Source organism: Panulirus ornatus, chromosome 45 (genome assembly GCF_036320965.1).
Source record: "Panulirus ornatus isolate Po-2019 chromosome 45, ASM3632096v1, whole genome shotgun sequence".
NCBI lineage: Eukaryota > Metazoa > Arthropoda > Malacostraca > Decapoda > Palinuridae > Panulirus > Panulirus ornatus.
This window is the reverse complement of record NC_092268.1, coordinates 2,372,136-2,387,880: the sequence shown is the minus strand read 5'-3', so window position 1 is coordinate 2,387,880 and position 15,745 is coordinate 2,372,136. Positions and strand designations below refer to the sequence as shown.

General features: G+C 41.1%; 1 protein-coding gene and 1 long non-coding RNA gene across 22 annotated transcripts in view; one reads left to right on the top strand and one right to left on the bottom strand.

Moving 5' to 3' along the window:
* Nucleotides 1-12,584, top strand: part of LOC139762994 (uncharacterized) — an 86,211-nt gene extending 73,627 nt beyond the window's left edge. For all 3 annotated transcript variants that reach the window (XR_011715991.1, XR_011715990.1, XR_011715989.1), the window contains exons 3-5: nt 10,617-10,782; nt 11,889-12,009; nt 12,265-12,584. This is a non-coding gene — a long non-coding RNA (uncharacterized lncRNA). The remainder of the gene's footprint in view (nt 1-10,616; nt 10,783-11,888; nt 12,010-12,264) is intronic.
* Nucleotides 1-15,745, bottom strand: part of LOC139762987 (uncharacterized) — a 492,364-nt gene that overhangs the window by 206,382 nt on the left and 270,237 nt on the right. For 11 of the 19 annotated variants that reach the window (XR_011715948.1, XR_011715952.1, XR_011715956.1 and 8 more), the window contains 5 exons: nt 15,271-15,616; nt 14,605-14,850; nt 12,229-12,365; nt 3,277-3,524; nt 603-1,702 (listed from right to left, as the gene is read on the bottom strand). The gene's annotated coding sequence lies outside the window, so the exon portion shown is untranslated. Of the gene's footprint in view, nt 1-602; nt 1,703-3,276; nt 3,525-9,260; nt 10,797-12,228; nt 12,366-14,604; nt 14,851-15,270; nt 15,617-15,745 lie in introns of those variants that run through there. The other 8 variants (XR_011715953.1, XR_011715957.1, XR_011715963.1 and 5 more) reach the window with 6 other exon arrangements.

The window sequence follows — 15,745 nt, the reverse complement described above, 5'->3', positions numbered from 1 at the left end:
GCAGCACATCTCCATAGTCTTACACTAAGTAAGTCCACCTGCTGCACTAGAAACATCTCTATGACCTATTTCATCCTTATCTTAGTTCTACACACTACTTGGCACACACACACACACACACACACACACATCTGTATTCACATTGTCCTCCAAACCTGAGTTTGTATCTAACCCTCTTTCAATTTGTACATCTGTTATACTGTTTTGTGGTCTTTCTTCATTGTCCAAGTCTCATTCACTAGTCTCTTAAAACCTGTTTATTGCATCATATAGTCCCTGAATTTATCATCTCGTATGAACTCGTCCAACCTCTGATTCGCTGTTTCTTTATGACAGGTCTTGTCTCTAAGAGTATTTGCTTTGATCGTTAACATGTTTCCTTCCAATGGGTCAAGATCTTTTAGCTGTCTTACTGTAGCACCATGCACCTTTCAAATTCCTGATTCTTCTATTTTTCTTTTCAAGTGAGACACCTATCTCTATAGAATTCCACATATACAAACTATATTACGGGGCTTTAACTGTCTGTCAGGTATCATTAGTTGAGGAATAACATTCATGCTTGTTCCACAGTCAACCTGAAATTTCACTTTATTGCTTACCTCCATTGATGTCATGATGGCTACATTGCTGAGTCGTGTTGAAAGCTTCATAAAATACACGACATCGAGGTCGTCCTTCGTGGATGCCATAATGGCCTCATCGTTGCATCATGTCGAAAGCTTGTAACACACAGGAAACTGGGGTCGGCTTTTCCATCAGGATCCTCTTGAATACCATTGACCATACTTCTAAAACCCTTACCTGGTTTTGATCTGCATGTAATTGCAAAGTGATTCTTCTCATGCATATGCTACAGGTCTTACTATATGCTGGGCATTCTTCTCTCTTCCCAAATTTGCTTGTTGCTAAAGAATTTGCATTCCTTCATTGGCGTGTGTGACCAGGCATGGTCCTCATGTTTAATGTCTTTCATTTCATTTGTCTTCCTTCATGGGTTTCTAGGTCACCTTGTGGTCATACACCAAGATATACTGCCATCTGCTGCTTATGTGCCATACAGATTTTCATCCTCTTTAAAGAATTTCTCACAGAGCAAGTCATCTGGGTGTCTAAGTACTAATTAATCTTTCATTTCATTTTCTTTCTGATCTCCATATTCACATTCCTTGGATGGATTCCCGAGTCTGGTGAAAGGTGAATCTTGCAATTCTTCTGTCTGTTCTCCACACTTTCAAAATCTATTTGTCTGCCACTTCATTCTTCGTTGCTGGTAAAATTTGCCATCAAATTTGGCAAGTACATTTTTTAGCCACTTGTTTAGGCTGGTTATCTATCTACTGGTGCTGGGAACATAATGAGTTACACATCTCTTATAAATAGCTCCACCAAAGGTTACAAGTACTGCAGCTTTCTCCTCATCGGGTTTCTTCTTTAAAACCTTCTTCTATAATAGAGGGTAATACATTTTTGTTTATAGGTCTTCAAAGATCTTTCAGTGTCACCTGCTATGTTTATTTTGTTGGGAATGTATGAGTTATGGAGCTGCTGTTTCCACTGCCACTTGATTTTGCATCAAATCACCAAAACATGAGCTTGTCATTTTTCTCCAGTTGTTTCTAGTCTGTCATGACAAATGGTGCTTTTACAGCTGCCAGTATGTTTTTGTACAGGTTTGTGCATCTCCCAGAGGCATAATATTCTGGAAGAGATAGAGAGATGAACTGACATGGGTTGACATTCTCCATAAACAGAACACTTATATTCTTTTGGATGTGACCAAAACAGCTGATTGATTATAGAAAACATGATAATAGAATGTAATAAACACAATTATACTGTTGTAAATCCTAAGGTAGCATACAGGATAGGAGTAGGTCATTTTAATATATAAATAGGATCACTTCTATTGTAAATTCTAAGGTAACATATAGAAAAGGAGTTGGTCATTTTTATATAAAAACTGGATAATTTCTATGATAGTCTTATTAGTATTTTAAATCTTAACGTAACATATAGGATAAGAGTTGGTTACCTTAATATATAAATAGGATAATTTCTATGATAGCTTATTAGTATTGTAAATCCTAAGGTAACATACAGGATAGGAGTTGGTCATTTTAATAAATAAGATAATCTATGATAGTCTCATTAGTATTGTACATCCTACGTTAACATATAGGGTGCATTTTCATATAAAGTAGTTGTAGTTATTTGCCGAATTTTATCCACTTGCTTCATAAATTTGATAATATATTCAAAATAGAAAAAAATTTGTGTTGCAGGCAATCATTTCTACAAGATGGCAATGAAGATGAGAAGGAAAACGTTCAAGAAGAATGTCTCAGAGTGCTGCAAATTATACAGACAAGATACTGCAAGGAATGTTGGCCATGATTTCACTATGGACTAAAGAAAATGGTGAGTATGGGAGCTGCTCGTCTAGTTACACTCTTGGTATCAAAGTGTATATTTTGCCATTTCTCAGATGTGGATATGAATTTTCTGTCCCCCTCCACTCCTTTCCTCCATCCTTTCTTGACCTTTCTCCTGGACCACCAACCTTTGGGATCCCTGACTCTAGAAAATTTGGTAAGCTAGGTGAAGAATAGCAGTGAAATTGCTGTGGAGTGGGTCTGGAAAGGCATGGTATAATGGTCAAAAGCCTGATAATTTGACAAGAGCAGTACAGAATAAGATCCTTTGTATAAGGAAAAGGGGATGGAGATTGAATGTAAGAATTACAGGGGAATGTCTAACAGAATAGAAGTTAAGTAATAATGTGAATTCCAAATGCAGTTCTGTTAAAAGTGTACTTGTCTCGGTGGTATTTGTACTCCAAATTGTAATGATATAGGAAAGAGAAGCCTTGTCATGTTTCAGAGGATGAGGAAATTTTATGATATTTGAGCCTTCTTTTTGGGAAGCTGGGTGACAATTCTACCTCAGGGAACTGGGCGTCCCTGCCCTTTGCCAGCCTGCAGGATTAGTAGCAGGAATGCTAGCTCTGTAAATTCAAATCCTTCAAAAGATGTATAACTAAAAGCACTTGATACCCACTTTGTTTAATGAGAATGGAGCAAATGATGATAGATGCTACGCGTCAGTATTTAAGGGCAATCGATGAGAACTAGATGCCACCGTAAAACTATGGGCTTAAGTCCATACATTGAACTGATCAGTTAAAATCTAATGCCAAACACAGGTCCTTGTAGCAGTCTTAAATATAATTTTGTATGTATACAGTTTATATACTCTTAAAATGATTATACTAACTGCATTTGGTGCTTGTCAGGTGGATGAGTACGCCGCTGTTGGTAAACCATCTTAGCAGCCTCCTCGTCCCATGGTCAACTGGACTCCCAAGCCAACCAGACCCATGGCCATTGGGCCCCTGGCCAACTGGACCCTTGGCCAACTGGACCCTTGGCCAACTGGAACCTTGGCCAACTGGACCCCTGGCCAACTGGATCCCTGGCCTACTGGACTCCTGATCAACTGTACCTCTGCTGTTTATGGTCAAGCTGAAAGGAAAGATGATAAGTTCTCTCTCTCTCTCTCCCCCAGTGGCTGCTGCTTCTGCAGGGTGGTGGCAGTGTCCATACTGAAAGCAAAGATTATTATTACCCTTTACTCCCACCATAGCCACCAACTACTTCATCCCCCAATGACCTAAACCTGTTGTTGCTGCTGCAGTTGTTGTTGCAGCAGTGGGGGTAGAGCAAGGGTGTTATTACCCTCCCTCCTGCACCTCTCCCTCTCCCCTGCCCCCATCCACCTTCCCCTACCCTCCTTCCACCCTCCCCCCCCAAAGTCCTCTCCCCCTCACCCCTACCCCCCCTTCCCTGGGACCCCTCCCACCCACCCACCACCTCCCCCTTCCTACCCAACCCCCATCTCCTTCCCCCCACCTCCTCCCCTCAACCCACTCAATCCAACCCCCTTTCTCTACCCCCGCTGTGGCCAATGATGCTGCTGCTGTTGCTACTGCTCAATCTGTAAACATACATAAAATCAGTTTCCCCTTCACCCACCCTCTTGCTCCATTCTTGCCCCAAACCTTCCACCTCTTCCTCTTACTGCTTCTGCTGCTGTTGTTGTTCAATCTGTTAACGTAAAGAAGTAAATTAATATCTTCTTCCACACACTTGCTCTGCTCTCGTCTCCTTCACTCATGCCCATCCAGCTGCTGCTACTGGTGTTGAGATTTCTGGTGGGGATAAATATAGCAAAGTATTCATTATGATACCAGGGGTGTAACCATAAGGAACACCCCTGATTCCTCCTTTATGAAGTCCTGGTAAGATGGACATTTATGTTCCTTGGAGTACACCTGAACCTTCTTCCTCAGAGTGGTTGCCATCATCAACACTGCTCTACTGAAGGCCTCCTCCTCAACTGGACCCCTCACCTACTGGACCCCAAGAAGACTGGACTCTTGGCCAACTGGATATACCTGACACCAGATCCCTCCTGGAACTCCCATCCTTACATCCCTCCCTTGCATGCACCATTCCACGCAGTCTTCCACTATTTCTCTCCCACCAGTATTCCTCCACCCTATTTCTCCATGTCCCACCAACCCCTTTAATTGTACTATTATACAGTGCACTTTCCTTGTAAACTTCCAGTCTTCCATTCTTTCCACATGCCCAAACCACCTTAAAGTATTATGTTTCACCCATTCTACAACTCCATAATTCATTCCCTATACACCCTTTCATTTTCTTCATTCCATCTAGTCACATCACAAGCTCTTCTCAAATGATTCATTTCCATGGCCTGAATTCTTGACCTCTGTGACACATTCCATGCCAACGTTTCAGTTGCATAGGTCAGGGTTGGGAAAACTATACTGTCCCTTAATCCTCTCCTCACTTCCATACTTATACCTCTACCCTTCATTCTTCTATTAAGGGTCTCAATGACTTTTGTACCCTGAACTGCTCTCTCCCTTGTCTCTCCTTCCATATCACCACACTTACCCAAGATGGCTCCTAGATACTTAAATTCTCTCTTCCAGTCTCTTTCCCCCCATATCCAAAGCATAATTTAGCCCACAAAATCTATACTTTCACTCTGTTTCCTTTCAAACATCATTACTTTACTTTTACTTGCATTTACCTTTAATTGCCTATCCTTACACACATCATAAAACACACAACTTCTGCAACTCTTCTTCACTCTTCGCAAACAACTCAGTATTATCTGCAAACAGGCTTCCTACTAGCCACCATATCTCACTGCCACACTCCATCTCCGCACCCCTTTTCCCGAGTTTTGCTTTCATCTCAGATTCAGGTGAGAAACTGCTGAAGTTGGTGACTGAGTTTGGTAAAGTGTGTGAAAGAAGAAAGTTGAGAGTAAATGTGAATAAGAGCAAGGTAGGATTGGGGGACAAGTTAATTGGGAGGTAAGCTTGCAGGAAAAAAAACAGAGGAAGTGAAGTGTTTTAGAAATCTGGAAGTGGATTTAGCAGCAGATGGAACCGTGTAAGCAGAAGTGAGTCACAGGGTGGGGGAGGGGACAAAGGTTCTGGGAGCATTGAAGAATGTGTGAAAGGTGAGAAAGTTGTCTTGGAGAGCAAAGATGGGAATGTTTGAAGGAATAGTGGCTCCAACAACGTTATATGGTTGCAAGGCTTGGGCTATAGATAAAGTTGTGTGGAGTAGGGTGGATGTGTTCGAAATGAAATGTCAGAGGACAATATGTAGTGTGAGGTGGTTTGATCGAATAAGTAATGAAAGGGTAAGAGAGATGGGTGGATATAAAAAAAAGTGTGGTTGAGAGAGCAGAAGAGGGTGTGCTAAAATGGTTTGGTCACATGGAGAGAACAAGTGAGGAAAAATTGACAATGAGGATATATGTGTGGAGGGAATGAGAAGTGGGAGACCAAGTTGGAGGTGGAAGGATAAAGTGAAAAAGATTTTTAGCGATCAGGGCCTGAACATATAGGAGGGTGAAATACGTGTAAGGAATAGAGTGAACATGCTGTCAATGGATTGAACCAGGACATGTGAAGCACCTGGGTAAACCATGGAAAGTTTTGTGGGGCCTGGATGTGGAAAGGGAGCTGTGGTTTTGGTGCATTACACGTGACAGCCAGACTGAGTGTGAACGAATGTGGCCTTCGTTGTGGCAGGGTGGCAGTGGGAATGGATTGAAGGCATGTACATGTCTGTGTATGTATATGTATGTACACGTTGAAATGTATAGGTATGTATATGTCCGTGTGTGGATGTTTACGTATATACATGTGTATGTGGGTGGGTTGGGCCATTCTTTTGTCTGTTACCTTGCGCTACCTCACTAATGCGGGAAACAGTGACAAAATATATCAAAATAATAATATAATGTGTGTGTGTGTGTGTGTGTTTGTGGAGGGTGAGAACGATATCTCAGAGCAAAAATGGGTATGTTTGAATGAAGAGTAGTCCCAACAATGTTATGTGGTTGCGAAGCATGGGCTATAGATAGGGTTGTGCGAAGGAGGGTAGATGTGTTGGAAATGAAATGTCAGAAGACAATATGTGATGTGAGGTGGTTTGATCGAGTAAGTAATGAAAGGGTAAGAGAGATGTGTGGTAATAAAAAGAGTGTGGTTGAGAGAGCAGAAGAGGGTGTGTTGAAATGGTTTGGACACATGGAGAGAATGAGCAACAAAAGATCGACAAAGAGGATTCATGTGTTAGAGGTGCAGGGAACAAGAAGCAGGAGACCAAATAGGAGGTGCAAGGATGGACTGAAAAAGATTTTGAGCGATCAGGGCCCGAGCATACAGTTGGGTAAAAGGCATGCAAGGAATAAAGTAAATTGGAATGATGTGGTGTACTGGGGTCAACATGCTGTCAGTAGATTGAACCAGGGCATGTAAAGTGTCTAGGGTAAATCATGGAAAGGTCTGTGGGGCCTGGATGTGGAAAGGGAGCTGTGGCTTCGGTGCATTACACATGACAGCTAGAGACTGAGTGTGAACGAATGTAGACTTTTTGTCTTTTCCTGGCACTACCTCGCTGGAGAAGGGAAGGGGGGATGCTGTTTCTGTGTGGCGAAGTAGTGACAGGAATGGACGTAGGCAGCAATTATGAATAAGTACATGTGTATTTCTCTGTGTTTGTATATGTATGTATATTTTGAAATGCATATGAATGTATATGTGCGTTTACATACACATGTATACGTGAGTAGTTAGGCAACTCTTCATCTGTGCAACCTTGCTGATGCGTGTCATAGAGGTGACTAAAGGGAGTGGGAGCGGGGAGCTAGAAACCCTCCCCTCCTTGTATTTCAACTTTCTAAAAGGGGAAACAGAAAAAGGAGTTACGTGGGGAGTGCTCATCCTCCTTGAAGGCTCAGATTGGGGTGTCTAAATGTGTGTGGATGTAACCAAGATGAGAAAATAGGAGAGATATATGGTATGTTTGAGGAAAGGAACCTGGATGTTTTGGCTCTGAGTGAAACGAAGCTCATGGGTAAAGGGAAAGAGTGGTTTGGGAAAGTGTTGGGAGTAAAGTCATGAGCTGGTGAGAGGACAAGAGCAAGAGAAGGAGTAGCACTACTCCTGAAACAGGAGTGGTGGGAGTATGTGAGAGAGTGTAGGAAAGTAAACTCTAGATTGATATTGATAAAACTGAAAGTGGATGGAGAGATATGGGTGGTTATTGGTGCATATGCACCTGGGCATGAGAAGAAAGATCATGAGAGGCAAGTGTTTTGCAAGCAGCTGAGTGAGTGTGTTAGTAGTTTTGATGCACTAGACCGGGGTATAGTGATGGGTGATTTGAATGAAAAGGTGAGTAATGTGGCAGTTGAGGGAATAATTGATGTACATGGGGTGTTCAGTGTTGTAAACGGAAATGGTGAAGAGTTTGTAGATTTGAGTGCTGAAAAAGGACTGGTGATTGGGAATACCTGGTTTAAAAAGAGCTATAAGTATATGTATGTAAGTAGGAGAGATGGCCAGAGAGTGTTATTGGATTACGTGTTAACTGATAGGCGCACGAAAGAGAGACTTTTGGATGTTAATGTGCTGAGAGGTGCAACTGGAGGGATGTCTGATCATAATCTTGTGGAGGAGAAGGTGAAGATATGTAGAGGTCTTCAGAAAAGAAGAGAGAATGTTCGGGTGAAGAGAGCAAGAGAGCTTGGGAAGGAGACTTATGTGAGGAAGTACCAGGAGAGAGTGAGTGCAGAATGGAAAAAGGTGAGAGCACAGGACCTAAGGGGAGAAGAGGAGGAATGGGATATATTTAAGGAAGCAGTGATGGCTTGCGCAAAAGATGCTTGTGGCATGAGAAGTGTGGGAGGTGGGCAGATTAGAAAGGGTAGTGAGTGGTGGGATGAAGAAGTAAGATTATTAGAGAGAAGAGAAACATTTGGATGAGTTTTGCAGGGAAATAGTGCAAATGACTGGGAGATGTATAAAAGAAAGTGGCAGGAGGTCTAGAGAAATGTACATGAGGAGAAAAAGAGCAAATGAGAGTTGGGGTGAGAGAGTATCATTAAATTTTAGGGAGGATAAAAAGATGTTTGTGAGGCCTGGGTGTGGAAATGGAGCTGTGGTTTTGGTGCATTATACATGACAGCTAGAGACTGAGTGTGAACGAATGTGGCCTTTGTTGTCTTTTCCTAGCACTACCTCGCGCACATGCGGGGAGATGGGTTGTCATTTTATGTGTGGCAGGGCGGCAACAGGAATGAATAAGGGCAGCATGAATAATGTACATGTGTATATATGTATATGTCTGTGTATGTATATATATGTATACGTTAAACTGTATAGGTATGTATATGTGCATGTGTGGACGTGTATGGCTATACGTGTGTATGTGGGTGGGTTGGGCCATTCTTTCGTCTGTTTCCTTGAGCTACCTCGCTAATGCGGGAGACAGTGACAAAGTATAATAATATAATAATAATATGTAGAGGCATTTGGATGAGTTTTGCAGGGAAATAGTGCAAATGACTTTGAGAAGAATAAAAGAAAGAGGCAGGAGGTCAAGAAAAAGGTCCAAGAAATGAAAAAGAGGGCAAATGAGAAATGGGGTGAGAGAGTATCATTAAATTTTAGGAAGAATAAAAAGATGTTTTGGAAGGAGGTAAATAAAGTGCGTAAGATGAGAGAACAAATGGGAACATCATTGAGAGGTAATAACAAGTAGTGGTGATGTGAGAAGGAGATGGAGTGAGTATTTCGAAGGTTTGTTGAATGTGTTTGATGATAAGAGTGGCAGATATAGGGTGTTTTGGATGAGGTGGTGTGTGAAGTGAGAGGGTTAGGGAGAATGATTTGGTAAACAGAGTAGAGGTAGTAAAAGCTTTGTGGAAGATGAAAGCCAGCAAGACTGCGGGTTTGGATGGTATTGCAGTGGAATTTATTAAAAAAGGAGGTGAATTTGTTGTTGACTGGTTGGTAAATATATTTAAAGTATGTATGACTCATGGTGAGGTGCCTGAGGATTGGCAGAATGCATGCATAGTGCCATTGTACAAAGGCAAAGGGGATGAAGGTGAGTGCTAAAATTACAGAGTATAAGTTTGTTGAGTATTCCTGGGAAATTATATGGGAGGGTATTGATTGAGAGGGTGAAGGCATGTACAGAGCATCAGATTGGGGAAGAGCAGCATGGTTTCAGAAGTGGTAGAGGATGTGTGGATCAGATGTTTGCTTTGAAGAATGTACGTGAGAAATACTTAGAAAAGCAAATGGATTATTTGGAACAAGTATGCCTTTATACTAGTTAAATTGTACAATCAAACTGTAAATTACTTTTAATTCTAAGGTGTCAATATGACAAACAAGAAAAATCCTGAAGAAAGCCTTTGCAACTAGTCTCGTATTGCTTTCCTTGTATGGGAATCGGTGGAGCCATCAGTGACACTATACCAGTCTCTTGCCATAATGAATGACCACTTAACCCTACTGAGAGGAGAGCAGAGGTTGAATTCAATTTGATATCAACTGCACCCAGGGTAAAAACAATTTATGCTGTGATTGTACATTGTTTCTTTACTAAAGGTAAGCAAAAACTTGCGTGGATATGGTATTGTCTCGTACTTAAAAAGTCTGTAAACTTGTCATGATGACAGTTACCTGTAGTTTACCTAATAATCTGCAAATAGTTTGTGTGGGAAAACAAGGGTACATGAAGTTGCAATCATGGTGCAAATATAGTATCTTGTGTAGGACTTTGCTCCTGATTAGAAAACCTTCCCTTGAGACATGTAGGAATTGCTTAGCCTTTGAGGCCTTTAAAAGCTCTCAGCTGGGCAGAGATTAAGTTCATAAAAAAAAAGCTTGTTACAAAAAATACTTTAGTTTTGTTCAAGAATGTTGGTTCCATTTATAAAATTTAGTTGTGGATATTTACAAAACACATTGTTGCCCACTTAGAACCCTGTTGACAGTATTGTATTAGTTACGGAAGAATTTTGCCTTATTTTATCCTATGACTTTTATATTAAAAAAGATGGCCAAATTCATCATCCATCCTTAATGACCAGAGGTTTTTTTGCATTTTACAAAATGATGTAAGGGAATCTGCATGTGCGCAAAAGTTGAAAACCATTGCAATATGTGAATACTTAAAAATTTACTTAAAAATTCCAATTTTCAGGTATACCGATACAATAAAGTGACGAAGAATTTTGAAATGTTCCAACATTTGACTGCTTATGGAGTGGTTGACCAGGCAGTGCTTCAATGTGGATAACAGCCTTTATTTGCTCCTTGTTTCCAGTGCTGAAGCCAAGTTGTATGTATATGACTATCACCATCATGAGGTAAGTTGAATGTTCTGGAAAAATAGAAAAATGTCAGTACCAGTAAATTTACCTTAGTCTCTCCTTTAATGAAACTAATTCATAACTACATGCCCTGGTTCAATCCATTGACTGCATGTCGACCCTGGTATACCAAGTCATTCCACCAATGCCATCCTCCATCAAGCCACCTCACAACACATATTGTCCTCAAACATTTCATTTCCAACACATCCACCCTCCTCCGCACAACTCGACCTATAGCCCACGCCTCGCAACCATATAACATTGTTGGAACCACTTTTCCTTCAAACATACCCATTTTTCCTCTGAGATGCCATCCTCCAGCACTTCCTCACATTGCCCTCTCCCTCCCTCTCTCATTCCTTCACCAAGGTCTCCACCCTCCACCAGTGCCACTCTCCCTCCCTCCTTCACCAAGGTGACCACCCTCCACCAGTGCCACCCTCCCTCCCTCCTTCACCAAGGTGACCACCCTCCACCATCGCTTCACTCCACAAGATACGCCTCCAGATTTAGGGCCACACTGGGGTATTTTGACACCAGGATCTTATTGAAGTTTGATACACGTAAATCTCCGCCATCTTAGGACGGTAGGGTTCAGTGGGTGGAGACTGAACAATGTTGGTGATAGCATTGGAGACACAGTAGGGGTAATGGTGGTAGTGGTGAAGGTCACCAGGGGATTCTCTGATGGGGTTAATTCCAGAACAAAAGTGGAAACATGGTCTAGCATTAAACAGCAGATAAATGCAGCTTTCCCCTGCTTTTCAAGAACTGTGGAACAACAGGTTCAGAAGAGGTATCACAACATTATATCCTCAGGAAAGAATAAGATTGCTACTCATAAGAGGCTCTTCTGTAAAACAGATAAGTAACTTATGAAACTATACCCATTTTGTAAGAGGCTAACAGATAACACTTTCCAGAGTGGAGGACCAGTAGGTCGCTCTTTATGGAGCAAAAATGGGAATAAGACAGTTTCATAGTCTCAATGTGAAATAGGTTAGGCATAAGCTAAGTTGTATGAAAAAGACTTGCATAGGCTAAGTTATTGCCATACAATGCTTGTGAATTTGTCTTAATTGCTGTATGTATTTTTACAGGTGGTGGTCCACTACATGATAAGCCTCTGCTTGATCCTGTCACATGCAGTAGCAGGTATTCTTGGTGCTGACAGCCCAAGCATCACAGGAATTTCAGCTACGATTCTGACTAATGATTCGTGTGAGGATACCACTAGTTTAGCAATTTGTATAATATTTTCTTTGTTCACCAAAAGTAACCATTTGTGGCGCTGAAATTTGTATGTACTTATAATTTCTTCCCATATGACTTGGCTTAAGTCAAGAGGGCTTTTTATAGTATTATAGAAAAGTATTAAAGTTTAGTAAATCAAATGAGGTTATAATTTAGTTCATATTACAGCCAAAGTTTTAAACTTACATTTTACAGTTAACTTGATTACTTTCTCTCCCACAGGCTGCGCACCATGATGATACCTCCTCCTCAGTCCTCGCATGAATCCCTGCCTTCAGGTTCAATGCTGATGCATAGGCGTACGTCTACAGACTTGGGACAATCTATCAAAAAAATAGACCTAAAAATTAGAGAACTGCAAAACAAAAGTGCAATCTACTTGCAGTTAAAATTCCTAACCAATAATTTGTCTATTATTTCTTTGAAACAACTTTTTAACACATCTCAGATTCACTTATAATTTGCTGATACTCTTATCTCCAAATCATAGTGTGTGGACAAGTTAATGTATTTCTTTACTGGAAAAAAAAATGTTTACAGAACTGAGTGTTTGATTTCCCAGGTAGAAATAATTCATAACAATCCACAGATTGTTGTGACAAAGGTATGATATGGTTATGAAACATCTTTGGAGTTTGTGATGTCTTTTGTCAAATAAGGAATGTATACCGTATAATGATTTATTATACTTAGTTGCTGTCTCCCGCGTTAGTGAGGTAGCGCAAGGAAAAACACAAATGAATGGCCCAACCCACCCACACAGACATACATAAATGCCCACACATGCACACATACATACCTATACATTTCAACGTATACATACACAGACATATACATATATACACATGTATATATTCATACTTGCTGCCTTCATCCACTTTCATCGCCACCCTGCCACACATGAAATAGTACCCCACAATCTCCCCATGCTGTAGCGCCAGGAAAAGACAACAAAGGCCACATTCGTTCACACTTGGTCTCTAGCTGTCATGTGTAATGCACCAAAACCACAGCTCCCTTTTCACATCCAGGCCCCACAAAACTTTCCATGGTTTACCCCAGACACTTCCCAGGCTCTGGTTCAATCCATTGACAGCATATCGACCCCAGTATACCACATCATTCCAATTCACTCTATTCCTTGCACGCCTTTCACCCTCCTGTATGATCAGGCCCAAATCACTCAAAATCTTTTTCACTTCATCCTTCCACCTCCAATTTGGTCTCCCACTTCTTGTTCCCTCCACCAATGACACACATATCCTCTTTGCCAATTTTTCCTCACTCATTCTCTCCATAACTACTAAAGAATTCGACACCTTAAAACCCATGCAAAAAAAAAAAATGATAGTTAACAAAAAATCACCAATCCCCCAAACCTACTGAATGCAATAACCTTGCTTTTATTCACATTTACTCTGCTTTCTTCTTTCACACACTTTAGGAAGCTCGGTCACCAACTTCAGCAGTTTCTCACCCGAATCAGCAACCAGCCCTGTATCATCAGCAAACGACAACTAACTTGCTTCCCAAGCCCCCTCATCCACAACAGACTGCATAATTGCCCCTCTCCAAAACTCTTCCATTCTCCTCCCTAACAACCCCATCCATAAACAAATTAAACAACCATGGAGACATCACACACCCCTGCCACAAACCTACATTCACTGGGAACCAATCACTTTCCTCTCTTCCTACTATTACACATGCCTTATATCCTTGATGAAAACTTTTCATTGCTTCTAACAACTTGCCTCCCACACCATATATTCTTAATACCTTCTACAGAGTATCTCTATCAATTCTTATCATATGCCTTCTCCAGATCCATAAATGCTACATACAAATCCCTCTGCTTTTCTAAGTATTTCTCATATATTCTTCAAAGCAAACACCTGATCCACACATCCTCGACCACTTCTGAAATCTGATGCTCCGTACATTCCTTTACCCTCTCAATCAATACCCTCCCATATAATTTCCCAGGAATACTCGACAAACTTATACCTCTGTAACTTGAACACTCGCCTTTATCGCCTTTGTATAATGGCACTATGCATGCATTCTCCCAATCCGCAGGGTTTTCACCATACATACATTGAATATCCTTACCAACCAGTCAACAACAGTCACCCCCTTTTTCAATAAATGCCACTGCAATACCATCCAATCCCACCGAATTGCTGGCTTTCAACTCCTACAAAGCTTTAACTACCTCTTCTCTATTCACCAAACCATTCTCCCTGACCCTCTCACTTCGCACACTATCTTACAAAGCACCCTTTATCTGCCACTCTATCATCAAACAGATTCAGCAAACCTTCAAAATACTCACTCTTATCTCCTCACTTCCACTACTTGTTACCTCCCCATTTAGCCCCCTTCACTGATGTTCTCATTTTGTTCTCTTGTACACTTTATGTACCTCCTTCCAAAACATCTTTTTATCCGCCAACAATATCCATTCTCCACTAAGTTTTCAGTTTGAAAAAGTGTGCATGATAATGAATTGCTGTTCTGCCACGAAGTGTAAATTAGCAAAGTAGTCTCTGCAACACAAACCTAGAGGTGCATCTCCTGGGTATAAGTGATTTGAGTGTGCTGCTGCATCCAAATTATATCCAAGAAAAATGTCGAGGTTGCTTTCATCTCGAAGGTGTAAATTAACTTCTTTGCATATATTATGGAGAACAACACACGCCATGATTATATGATAGATTTGTTCTGTCTTGACCCCGAGTCACTTCTCCATGCAAAACGTGCTGTCCAATCCCCTTTCCACAGTACATCTAGTTTTCTTCTTGTGTCCTGTAATACATGAATCTTATTATGTACAAATCTGAGTTTGGACGTTAGTCCCAGGCTAATAATCATCTAGCTTGTTTTCTCATAATCTAGAAATCTTTTGCACACTGGGTTAGGTTAGGTCAATTTTGGATTGTGGAAACACTTAAAAGACATGAAAACTGTTTCTTCTACAGCCTATGTAGATATGTAAACAATATTGACATTTTGTCACAAGTAAACATGCAAGAAAACGTTTAACGTTACCCATTACAAGCTGTCTGAGAACCATCTTCAGGTCTTAGGTAAAGCATCAAAAGCCAACACTTGCAATGTTAATTACTATCAGCAATAAGATCTACAGCACCCACACCACCAGGGAAGACCCTAATCTGCATAAATTATGTTTCGTCTACCATCTGTCTGTGCAATAACCCTACTTACAGTAGATTGTGTTGGTCCACAACGTGATCTTTTCCAGTTGCAATATAACGTAAGGTCATCAGCATCACTCAGTTCCGGCGTGATACAGAGCCATGTTCCTTGCTGTAGTACTTTCTATTTCCCGCTACATCTCTGATCTATTCCTCAATCTGTGACCACCTGTCTTCCCGCACAGTCAAGCTGGTATCTTCTGACATCCATCCCCTCGTACACACCCCCAGAACAACGGGGCCTAAAAGTTTTCAGCTGAACAAGTGTTCCTTGTCGTCCCAGCCATGTTTGCCTCACTAAGCAAATTCTTAACTGCTTTTGAGGCTTCTCCATCCCTGAGGCATCAACCAGGAATCTGAAAAAAAGTAAAAACTTTGATATGTATTATGCAAAATACAAACATGTTTATTATACTTAATCGCCATCTCCTGCGTTAGCAAGGTAGCGTAAGGAAACAGACGAGAAGTCCAACCCACCCACATAC